Source organism: Drosophila novamexicana, unplaced genomic scaffold, assembly GCF_003285875.2.
Source record: "Drosophila novamexicana strain 15010-1031.04,08,12 unplaced genomic scaffold, DnovRS2.1 tig00000817-arrow-arrow-pilon, whole genome shotgun sequence".
NCBI classification, from domain to species: Eukaryota; Metazoa; Arthropoda; class Insecta; order Diptera; family Drosophilidae; genus Drosophila; species Drosophila novamexicana.
Window position 1 is genome coordinate 535,075 of NW_020824827.1, and position 13,410 is coordinate 548,484.

The following is a 13,410-nucleotide window of genomic DNA, read 5'->3' on the forward strand; positions in this document are numbered from 1 at the left end:
ATAAGAAGAAGCACAGCCTAGCCAAGAATGTTAGCAACGGCAACTTGGCGTCGAGCCCAGGGTAACTGCCGGTATGGCACACCCGAACCGAGTACTTTTACTTGTTTATCTTTTTGTTTCTGGCTTATTTTGTTCTCGACTCGGTCTTGACGGGGCTCCTGGGTGCGCTTCTAGGTAATTTATTGACGCATGCCTCCACATTTGACAATGACAACAACCAGTTGCATTTGGCCCATGATCTTGCTCTTCCTCTTGCTATGGCTTTGGACTCTTGCATGCGGCTGGCTAACGGTATTCATTATTGATGAGCGGCAAAAGTCTGCTTCTTCTTGTGCCCCTCTCTTTTTTTTTTGTTGCCATTAGTGTGAATTTATTGGCAAGGCGGAGCGTTTTTTTTTGCCTGGAACCGTTCTGGCCGCTCCGTTAACGGGCCGAGAAGCCAAGACATGACCTGATTATGGCAGGACTGGTTTTTTGTTTTTCTGCTGGGGGCCAACAGCTGCAGCTGTTTGAGTAGGTGGATGAAGGGGGGAGGGGGGGGGGTTGGTAATAAGTTATGGGTGTTTATACACGTTCTTGAGATGGAATCTCGGGATGAGCTTCAATTGTATTCGAGATCTGATCAAACATATCTTTTTTCTATATGTAAGCTGTTTGTCCAGGCTAAATGATTGACTGACTGACTGAATGATTGACTGCTCGACAGACGTTTAACGTTTAAAATGGACCTTTTTTGCTTGCCAAAGATCGACCCGAAATTAATTTTATTTAAATCTAAAGTTATTTCTTAAATTCCATCCGTATTTTGGCGGAAATTAAGCTCGGAGATTTTGTGGCTTAAATTCCCAATTCAAACTCATTTCCAAGAAAATTATTTAAGACGCATTTACACACTTTTCGCACAATTCACATTTATATTCAAAACTCTACTCAAATACGTGCTTTGGGGATTTTTGGATTACTATTCAATTGGCCTCAAGCTCATTTTTTATACAAGTTCATTTTTTCAAATTTGAGACGTGTTTCACGCTTTTCGCTAAATTCACCTTTCTTTGCGATTCAAACGGGGCCAAAAATGAGCGGCAGAGTTTGTTTTCAACGATATTTATAAAAATTACGACTTAAGGCAGCTATTCACCTGGATCCGGTCAGATGTAAGCTTTCCACGAGCGGAAAATGCGTGAAAAGTCAATGTCCATCAATTAAAGCAAGAAAACTGTGCTTGATTCTTGGAAAAGACGTGTGTGAGCGCAGTTTGGGCAATGTATCCATCCCTTATTCACAAGAAATTTGATCAGCCTTAAAATAGTATAAACATATTTTAGCCTTTTCGGGCTCCCAATTCCCCCCCCATTCCCCCAATTGCCCCCTCCAAAAGTAACTCTTGTTTGTTTGCATAAAACGATTAAAGTCCGGCAACAAGTGAATATGTAAACGCATTTAATATGCCAATCCTGACGAATCAGTTGACTTGACGACAACAACACATGCAACAACAACAACAACAACAACAGCAACAACAACTGCAACAACTGCAACAACTATTAAAACAGCACCTTGTCAATTTTGTTGCTTGTCAGTGGCAGACGCTTGGGCTGACACAGCTGAGAGCTGGAAACTGGAGGCTGCTGCTGTTTGTGCGGTATGCAATGTTGATCCATAAATTCACAAAAAAACAGCGAAGCAGCAGCAGCAGCACCTGGTGGCGGGGGGCAACAGCTGCGGCGGCGGCATTAATAATAGCCAGCAACACACAAGCAACACCAAATGAGGGGGGGCTGTTTGCAAAGCTGCAGCAACAACAGCAACAACAGCAGCAACAACAGCAACAGCAGCAACAACAGCAACAACCACTTGAAGCAGCAACGACAGAAATGATCTTAAATGAATGCGGAAGTTTTTCTTGGGGTTTCGTAACCAGCTACACGGCAACAACAACAACAACAACAACAGTAGCAACAGCAACACGCTCCCAAAGAGGTCGCAATTCCAGTGGCAGGCAGCGGCAGCCGCAGCCAAGCTGGCAGCCAAACGCTGTACATGTATTAAACACACACATATACACATATATATATATACATTTATGTATGTGTTAGTCGCTTCGATTGCCGCGAGTCCATAATCATAGATGCAGCAGCAGCAGAAGTTGCGCTCGGAGATTGAGCTGCACGTGAAACGCTTTATAGCCATGGACATATTAAAATTAAGCCAATGATTGCAGCAAAAAACAAAATTGTTAGCCAATTTGTGCCTGGGCCAGCCAATTGGCCGGCTTTTGGGCCAGAAGCGTGTGAATTGGCAGCAGCAGCTGCCGCTCAATAAAGCTAACAAGTTATTTGATAGCCGAAATGGCTGGAAAGCTAAGCGCACAGTGTGCCCAATCAGCCGGAAGATGTTGGCCCCAGCTGGCCAGGAGAAGAAGAAGCAGATGAGGCGGGACAAGCAGAAGAACGGGCAGAGGCAGGCAGCAGGAAGTTCAAGGATGCAATTCGTATCCCTGGGAATGTGCCTTCATTCACAAAACGTGAAAGTTTCTCGAAGAGTGTGCGTGTGTGTGTGTGTGCGTGTGTGTGTGTGTGTGTGTGTGTGTGTGTGTGTGGGCCGTGCACAGCGAGACAATTTTCTGCATAAACTCATAAATATCAATGTGATCTAAGCGCAGCGCCAGGCGCCAGACCAGGACCAGGACCAGAACTAGGACCAGGCCAACAACAACAACAGCAACAACAACAACAACAACAACAACAACAATGGCAACAGCGGCAACACCTTGAACTTGGCGAGCACGTCGCACACACCTTGACAACTCATAAATTAACTGTAAATTATGAACTACAAAACGAGATAAGCGAAATGTGTGTGTGATTTTTTTTTTTTGCCACAACAATTTTCCTTGCAACCACACACGAGCAACATGCAACAACAACAACAACAACAACAACAACAGCAGGCGCCTCATAATCCATAATATTGTGTCATGTTCATGATCAGCGCGACATGGACTTGGCCTCTGCCGCAGTCGCTGCCGCTGCCGCAGCTGACGTCGCCGCCAATGTCGCGTGTGGCATATTTCGTTAGTTTTGGTTTTGGTTGCAAAATTATTTGGAAAAGCAAACGAAAGTAAAAGAAAGATACAAAATGTATCTATATCTGTCTGTGTGTGTGTGTGAGTGTGTGTGTGTATCTATATGCAGCTTCGGGCCACGGCGCAGCCTTAGCCTTAGCCTCTAATCAACTGGCAAGCGACAACAGAACATTTAACAACATTACGCCGAATATTTAATACCCTTAACGACAGCCAAATCTTATTCAATCTTATTTGATGAGAGCGAGAGAGAGAGAGAGGGAGATAGATAGACTGGGAGAAGAGAAGGGAGAGAGAGTGAGTGAGTCAGTTGAGCGAGAGAGAGAGAGGTAGAGAGCGAGAGAGAGAGAGAGGTAGAGAGCGAGAGAGAGATAAAGATGGAGATGGAGATAGAGATAAAGAGAGAGGGAGAGAGAGAGAGGGAAAAATAAATGAATCGAATAGAGCTTACTTAAAAGATATTTATATACATCTATATCTTAATTCTATTTATATTGTCTTGACAGAAAAGCTTCCTTTTAAGTAGAAAGGCAACCCTGGAAGAAGTTTTGGAAGATGCGATCTGTTAAAAATATTATCAAATTGTGCATGAAAAACCTTTTAAAAAGTTTAGTCAAGAGTCGGACTACGAGGCGGCAAGTTGCTGGTTGAAATTTAGCAGCAATGCTCAATAGAATAGAAAATTAAAAAATCGAACCCTCTGAAAGTGGCATTTAAACAAAATTGTTGTGATTGACTGATTGACTGATTGGTGATCAAAGACCAAAGCCTAAGCCGTGCTCAGATATCAATCAAGGCTCAGAATGAAGAGCTCCTATACAAACTTGGGTAGCGCTGTGGGCTGGTTCGATGTGAAGGGTTCGAACTCCCATTTAAAAAGAACTGTGCTGATTGACTGATTGATGATTAAGGCACAGTCTAAATAGTGCTCAGACTTGATTCAAAGCATTTTCTTTATACTCCCATAAATATCGGGAAAACAGGAAAGACCTGAAAGGATTTAAGTAGAAAGATCGAGATACATTTGTATCTATAACCATCCATTGCCATTAATATGCCAATATTTTCCCATAATTCTACGTCAAGGCTATATTCAGCAAGATTTTGCTAATCTATTTTCGAATGCGTTACACAGTTGCCGTCAAAATGATGTTACCCAGCAGCGCAAGGGTATGACAGGGAAAAAAAGAGGCTTGAGCCAAGCTGTGCGCAGTTGGATCGAGATTTTTATGTTTGCCTCTCCGAGTTAAAATGTGAAAAGCAGCAACAGCAACAACAACAACAACAACAACAACGAAAAGAGAGAGAGAAAGAAAAAATTATGAATTTTTACTTTCACCGCATGTGGCATTTTGTTCAGGTTTGTGTTTTCGTATTTCGCCCGAATCTGAACTTGAGTCGGCGGCAAATTGCGATTGTCAAGGCTGCCGTGTGGCGGCCAAAAGGTGAGTTCGAGGTGTGGTCCGGCCAGATAAGAGGCGGCAGAATGCGGGCAGCGCTAGGCGCACAGCTGAGCTGCGCTGCGTTCGCAGTCGGGCTGTAGATGGAGATGGAGATGAAGATGTCAGCGCAGATAAGCTGAACAAAATAAACACGATTGAGCGCACACACACACACACACACAGACGGGGGCGCGCATGCAACATTTCCGCATTGGCTGCGCGGCATCTCTTAAGCTGCGCTCTTTGCGGCAAACACGAGCAAGCGGGCCAAGCGGGGCAAGCGGGGAAACGGGCAAACGGAGAAACGGGCAAACGGGCAAAGCAGCTTTTTGGTTCGCATCAAACGGCGTTCGGGCTTAATGCGGCTTCGAGCCAGGTTCGGCTCGGTTCGTGTTCGTGTTCGGGTTCGGGCGCACGTCTATAAGCTTCGGGCTTTTCGATCATGGGCAGCAATACGTCACTAGGGTGAACGTACCTCGCAGATGTTAGTGGGTCACTATTTGTACGGTCAACGAACCTTTCGGCCCGTTTGTAAATATGAAACGACAAAAAAAAAAGAAAACCAATAAGCAGAGAGTGCGAGAGAGCGAAAAGCTGCGGCGAAATGGAGGATGCTGCTGCCAGTCGCCGCCAGTTGCTGCTGACTTGCTTTCTTTCTTGCTGTACGACTCTGTGTGTGTGTGTGTGTGTGTGTGTGTGTGTGAGTGTGTGTGTGAGTGTGTGTGTGTGTAACTTGTTGTTGTCTTGACTAACTTGACTGGTTGCAGTCGTAATTTACTTGTGCTATGCCTCTTGATCGTCAGCCGCAACGTCGTCTCTCGTTGATGCATCCTGCTTGGACACCTAACCGCAGCAGCCAACCCCCTGCCACCACTCCCCGCCCCTCCCTGTCTTCTTCACAACCTTCTGTTGCGCTCCGTTCTAGCCCAGTTTGTTTTTGTATTATTGTTTGCCATTTTGCTTGCCATGCACCCACTTTGCCCTCTCACCTACCCCCCCTTACCCCCCTCCCCCTACCCCTTCCTCACCCCGCCACAGCTGCAGCAGCTGCATTGGATTGCGCCTTGTGTTCTTATTATGTTGGCTGGAAACAGGTCTGTTGGCTCTTGGCTTGGTTTGGTTTGGTTTTCATGTGATTATCATGATCATCATTACCTACGCCAGCCACATTAATATCGTCATCTTCACACACACACACACACACACACACACACACACACACACACACACACACACACACACACACACACACACACACATGCGCTACGCGAGCTGTTCACATGCAAGCTTTGCTCTTCTGTATATACGTGTGTGTGTGAGCGTTTGTTTGTCTGTATAAGTAAGACCATAGAAATGCATTTCCGCATATTTTACAACACTAAAAAAAGTGACAAAAAAAACAAACACACAAAAATAAATATTTGTTTAGTCTTTTGTTCGATTCAAGCGTTGTTTCGTTGTGCCTTCTTTTCGTCACTGCGTTTGTTTGTTCTCCCGCCCCGCCCCGCCCACCTCTCAGGTACTTGCCCGCCCGCCCCTCATGTAATTTAAGCCATTATCATTAGCTCACTTGCCATGTGGCACTCGGCTCTTGGAAACACTGTTGCCGCCTTTATAATGAAGTAATTACGTTCGTTTCTTTTCTCATTTTTTTTTCTTTTTGCACTGATTTAGTCGGTCTATCTATAGCTTAGTTCCTTATACTATATATCGCGCTTGATAAGATGCCAGTAAACCCAGCATTTGCCTTTGTTTCATTTCGTTTCGTTTTTAATGCTAATTTCTATAATTTCCATCAGAAAGTCTTAAGAATGTGCAAATTCTTTAAATCGAACTATTTATGAGTTGAACAGCAAAGCTTGCGCTTAAGCTATTGTTTATTATTTATTTATTTATATTTTAGATTTTGGAGCATTTTGCATGGTTCGCTTGCCAAATTCCCCTTTATGCGATTATACATACATATGTATATGTAGATGGTTTTCTTATTGCACACATGGGGTTTTTACATATTTAGAAGCAGGTGCTGCGATTTATACCCAGGGTTCTACAGTTCCCATTTAATCATATGTTAATATATCAAAAGATTATATCAAATTAAGAATTCGCATTTATTTTGTGCGCTTTTGATGTAAAAATGTGCTAAGTGTTGGAAAATGTGTCGAATTCAAGCTAGTGTTGTATAATTTGTTTAAACACATAATTTGTTCACATTCTTTACGAACAAATTTGTATTATATTACTATTTATTATTATTAAAAGCCACATTTCGTACATTTTTAAGATTTTTTGAGCTTTAGACAAACATACTATAAAATATTAAAGTAGTTCCGCTGGGCACAACAATTACAATAACAACAACGCAAGGGTATGATAAAAAACTGCCCCCCATCTTGATCGCGAGCTGCTTGCGACAGTGGGGCATGGGGCATGGGGCATGACTCTGGCCACAATGTGTTTCTACGAATTTTGTTATCAACAAAAGTGCACGATCATGCCAATAAAAGCAATAGAGCCAAGCATGGTAGGTGGAGGAGGGGGGGAAGGGGAGGGGAGGGGAGCACCGGCATGGTAACAAACTTAATGCATCTGGCGTTAAAGTGTCAATGATCTCGTTAACAAAAGCTTAAACATTTCACGCAACGCGGGGTTCATTCAACTACACACAAACACACACATACAGAGAGAGAGAGAGAGAGAGAGAGAGAGAGAGAGCTGGCAGAGATATGGCCAACTGATCACATGTTGATACAGATAGCGGCTAGAAATGGCCCTGGGTAATGGTCAAATCATGCACGAATTTTTGCACAAAGAAGATAAATTAATATGGTCAGCATGTCATGAATTAGGTTTCTTCAAAGCAACAAACAAAACCAAAAAAAAAAAACCTATATAGAGAAAAAGAAATAAAAAAAAACAAGAGTTCTAAGTCGGCAGTGCACGACTAGAAGATACCTAGAAACCAGCGAGAAGTTCTTCTTCCCTTTCGATTCACACAATTTGTTCTTCATTAACTTCGGTGCTTATGGTCAGATCTTTTTGAGATTTTCAGGGATTGTATCTGGCAAACGAAAGTGTGTACATACCAAAGCGCAAGGCTGTATCTTTAAAAATATTATAAATTTGGGATTATGTGGGAATTGATGGAGGTATCCTAAAAATGTAATATTTTTAAGTTGTGTACTCCAAAAGACAATCTTCATACCAAGTGCCGTCTTAATAACCTAAATAGTTCTCGAGTTATGCTTAAATAATCAAAATTCCAGCATGATATTTATCTATATTATGAAAATAAGAGTAGATATATACAAAATAGGAAAGGAATATAAAGATTTGGCTAGAAAATCGCGGATCGGACTTTGAAGATCTTTTCTTCTGCCTGTTACATACATGCACGCAAGCACACAACACCCTTTCTGTCAATTTCCAATGGGTTATAGGGTATATATATATAAAAAAAAAACAAACCTATGAAAACTTACAAACTTTCACGCAAAACGTACATTCAACTCCAGAGGCAGAAGCAAAAATCCAGAGTCCAGAGCTGAGCAGACCCAGAGAATCGAGTGTCCAAAGACCGGGAGTGGCATGGACAGAGAGAGAGAGAGAGAGAGAGACAGAGAGAGAGAGAGAGAGAGGGAGAGAGATGGACACGTATGAATTCCCATAAATCAGCTGTGAGCCAAAGGGTCAAATACCTCTAGGCGAGCTAAAAATTACACGCGAACCGAGAACATGTGTTGAAAGGAGAAATTAAAACAAAATTAGTTTTACTTTACACGCTCTATCTGTATCTGTAGCTGCATCTGTATCTGTAGCTGTATCTGTAGCTGTATCTGTGTCTGTGTCTGTGTCTGTATCTGTATCTGTATCTGTATCTGTATCTGTATCTGTATCTGTATCTGTATCTGTATCTGTATCTGTATCTGTATCTGTATCTGTATCTGTATCTGTATCTGTATCTGTATCTGTAGCTGTAGCTGTAGCTGTAGCTGTAGCTGTATCTGTATCTGCATCTGTATCTGTATCTGTATCTGTATCTGTATCTGTATCTGTATCTGTATCTGTATCTGTATCTGTATCTGTATCTGTATCTGTATCTGTATCTGTAGCTGTAGCTGTATCTGTATCTGTATCTGTATCTGTATCTGTATCTGTATCTGTATCTGTATCTGTATCTGTATCTGTATCTGCATCTGTATCTGCATCTGCATCTGTATCTGTATCTGCATCTGCATCTGTATCTGCATCTGCATCTGTATCTGTATCTGTATCTGTATCTGTATCTGTATCTGTATCTGTATCTGTATCTGTATCTGTATCTGTATCTGTATCTGTATCTGTATCTGTATCTGTATCTGTGCAGGCCTACATTCTGTTAAGACAGTTTCGGATCGGTTGATCTATCATAAATATCTATTAGTTACAATTTATCTTATACTATGTGAGTATAATATTTGATATTTGATACAGATAATATAACATATATCCGACGATCTATAATAGATATCTTTAACATATTATCTTATAGTCATAATATTTTTTAATTTTTGACATAGTTATAAAAATTTCCCACGCAAAGATATTTTATAATCTAAATATTTTTGCATGTATGAAATATTAGACAATTTTTTTCGAATATAACATTTGACCCTAGTAATATGTTGAGTTAACATTCGCTACATTTCTGACATATCTGGTTAAGATCAATTTTCAACTTAAGTTAAAACAGAATTAATAATTAAAAAATTGCTTTACAACACTGGATGTTGTGGCTGTTGTCTTTTGGAAGCTTACGTTAATGTTTGCAGACAAATTCTAAGAAATACAAAAATTATAAATAATAAAACATTTGCTCAGTTCAACTTCTTCAAGAAGAAGAAGAAGAGTTTTCTTTAAATCTTAAGTTGACTTGCCGCAAATCAAATTGATTGCGATCAGCTGGGCTTTGTTCTAATTTCGTTGCCCACAAATCAGCTTACAGCAGATACAAAGATACTTAATACACGCATGACCATATTTGGTAATTCAATTTACACACACACGCACACACACGCGCGCGCAGATCTGCGGAGGATCAGTGGGAATTGAGAGTGTGGGAAGCAGAAGAAAAACCCTAAAACGGCAAAGCCCGACTTTTTTGTGTGGCCATAAAAATGCGTGAGTTACGTACGCGTCAGACAAGTCCGTCAGTCCGTCAGTCAGTCCGTCAGTCAGTCAGTCAGTCAATCAGTTAGTCATAAGCCGAAAAGCCCTGCCTGGAGTTTGGCCAAACAAATGCAAAGCAAATTAAACATTGGGGCCCAGCGCACCACCCCTCCCCCACCCCCCTTTAACCGCTCTTCCTGGTCTTTGCCAAAAATAAAAGAACCTCAGCGCTTGGCCATGCGGTTGATGATGACGACGCCGTTGGCTTCTTTTGCTTTTGGCCGCGTTTAATGCGCCACGGTGTTACCAAAGTGGCAACGACAGTTGCGGCCATTCACCTCCCAAAAAAAAAAAAAAATGAAAAAAAAAACCATATGTGAGTGGTCTGTCAGTGTGTGTGTGTGTGTGTGTGTGTGTCATACATAAGCATGCAGCGTGTAACAGGCACAATACCAACAAAGCTGTAACAAAGCTGTGTGCGCTAGTTGGAGGCCAGGCCTCAAGCACACAAACACACACACACGTACACACACACGTACACTCACGCACACAATCTCTACATGTTGAGTGCGTTTCGATTCTATGTGCGTACATATGTATGTATGCATGTATGTATGTAGTTTCTTTTTGTTTTGGCGGCTTTCTTAAGGCACACATACACACAAACTTACATGCATACATTTATACATACATGTGTGCATATGTATTTTATTTGGGTTTCATTGTCAGTGTAACCCTGCAACAAAAGCCCGCTGGGCGGGCAGCGGGCAGCAGACGTAAAGCTCACTCATAAAGAGGCACACACACGCGCGCACATACACACACACGCACACATACGCACAGAGCTTGTTGTAATGGCTTTGGAAACACGTTCCTCCTGCTTTTGGCCTGCTTCTTTGTAAGCCAACTCGTGCTCTGGGGCCAGGGCCAGAGCTGTGATTGACATTGGGCAGGGTCGACGTTGCCGTCGACGCCGCAGCCTGCGCCTGCGCCTGCGCCTGACATGCTAATGTGTAAAGCGCTCCAGTTGTTTTTTTTTTCGTTTTCTTAGCTTTCAGCTGCAAAACAAACAGCGCTCGAAAAGTGAGCGCGGACCGCCCAAGCGCAGCCGGCAAAAGTTCAAGCAAAACAAAATCAGCTGACCGCGCAAGAGCACGAGAGCAATTCAGAGAGCGAGCGCACGCAAAGAGAGCGCAACGCAAAAGAGAACCTGCAGCGAGCAGCATGCAATGCTGCAATAATGCGGAAGTATGGACAAGCGACGCGTCCGTCGCTGCCAGCGTCGACTTTGACGTCGCGACGTTCATGTAATGCATTTGAAGCGCAGCGCCATGTGACTTTGTGGGAGCGCGCGACTGAGCGCCAGACGCGAACTGGTTTGCTTTGCCAGCCAGTGGAAGCGCGTATGTGTGAGTGTGTGTGTGTGTGTGTGTGTGTTTGTGTGCGTGAGTGTTTGTCACTGTTTAGACAAACATTGTTTATAACTTGTTTATATAAATATTGTTAATTTCGTGTGAGTAGAAACTGGCCCCCACTCAAAGCTCCTGCCGGTGGCAGAGCCAGCGACAGCGGCTGTTTCTCTTTGGTGTTGGCTCTCACGACTCACGACTCGCCTTGTGCCATGAATATTACAAGTTTATATGAAGCAAAGAGGGGGAGGGGCGAAGGGGGCTTTGCAAGTTGCCTGAGCGGCTTAATGTGTGCTTGTGTGTGTGTGTGTGTGTGTCTGTGTGTGGGAAGAGAAATATGGGAAGAGAGCAAGAGCAAGAGAATCGAGCATCGTTAAAAGCGCAATTAACTGCTCAGTACCAATATCAAATCAGAATCAAAATCGTTTTAATGAATTGCACAAAATTGCCCAGATTGACGCGCATTTAAGTTGCGAACATTATTAGCCTCAATTGACATTTGGACACTGGGTTGACTTTATGTATTGTAGGCGAGAGCGAGCGCGAGTGCGAGCGCGACTGTGGGGATGTTGGAATAATAATGGGAACGAGATCAGGCTATGTTGCATGGGATATAATATAATATTGGGTTATTTGTCACCAAGGGGGTTTTTAATTAACAGCGCAGCTGACGTCACGCATAAAACCACGATTATATAACGTATTTGAGGTACTGTTAATGGAAAAGGGGAAATTGGAATTGGATAAAGTATTGCATATGGGAATGAGAATAACAACATTTTATTTATCGTCATCAATTTCCATTTATGCATTTCCAATTAGACTTGTAGGTGCTCTCAAACGTGCCGGGCACAAGCAACTCCGCACAGTTCCAGTCCCCAGTCCCCCATCGCCTGCCCCTGTCCCCGCTTCCAGTGCCAACTGCAACATTCACACGTGCAATATCCACAGGCCTCCAAGCAATTGCGATGCATGCATTAGATGCGCTCATACATGCTAGAGCGAGCGAGCGAGAGATAGAGGCGGAGGGAGAGAGAGCAACGAAGATGGAGAGACAGAAACCCAACATGGAGCTATACAAAGTTACACATGGGTGTATGCATGAAAAGAATCCAAACTGGTAATGAAAATAAAGTGCACGTCGCATGTGGTAATAATAACAATAAAATAAAATAACAAATTACACGCAACACTGCCGCCTGGGCTTGCTGTGGGCCCGACTCCCAGCGCTGGCCTGGCACTGGGCATGCATGGACATGCACGCGGCCCGATAATTACACAGACACGGCAACAAAAACAATTGTGCAGCCGCCGACGCTGACGCTGACGGCGACGCTGCTGTTGGGCCAGGAGTGGCCCCATTTCGCAGAGAGCGAGAGAGAGAGAGAGAGAGAGGGAGAGTGCAGTTGATGTCCAAAATATCAAAGGGTTACAGCCAAGGGCAAACACTGGCAGCTCAGCTTACAAGCTAGCCAAACGTTAAGCTCGCTCTTTGTGCGCTCTCTTTGCTGCCAGCTCGCACGCTCTCTTCGTTCTGAAGAGCCATAGCTAACACACACACACACACACACACACACACACGCATGCGCACACTCAAAGGTGCTATGAGCCGCAGCTTAGTTGTGCAGCTCAGACAATCTGGGTCACATTTTGCCATTGAACCGGTGACGTCACAGCAGGGCAACGACCGCAAAGCACGACCAGCAGTGGCAGCAGCAACCATTGGAAAGCGTGCAAGCAAACATTTTTACAACGACAACACGAAGCTAAAGCCAAAGCCGCAGCCTCTGTCTTGGCCTCAGTCGCAGTCGCCAGCCTCTGCCGCTGCTTCTGCCGCTGCTTCTGCCTCAGCTACAGCTTCAGTTGGAGTCTCAGCTACATTTCTGGTTTGGTCGCTGGCTGATTTGTTGCCCAGCAAAAGCTGTGTGTGCGACACTGCGCCCACTCCCCATCCCACCCCACACCTTGCCCGCCCCCAACAGTTCATTAGATGCCATGCGCTATCATGGCGGAACAAACATGATTTGGCAGCACTCTTCAGCCCTGACACTGAGATGGCCACATGACCAGCGTCTGCCCCGGCATAAGATAGAACAGAAAAGTTACAGCTATATACACATACATAAATATATATTTATAGACATATATATTTATATGTAATTGTTTGCCTGGAAGCGCATTTTGTGCGGCGCGCCAAACGGCCTGGGCAAAAGTTCTATTTATAATGTGCTGGCGATTAGATAAGCTTCTCTGTTTGCTTTGCCTAACTAGGGCTGCGCTGCTGGGCGTGCGCCTTAATCAAAGTTAGCGGCACTTCGTTCAAAGT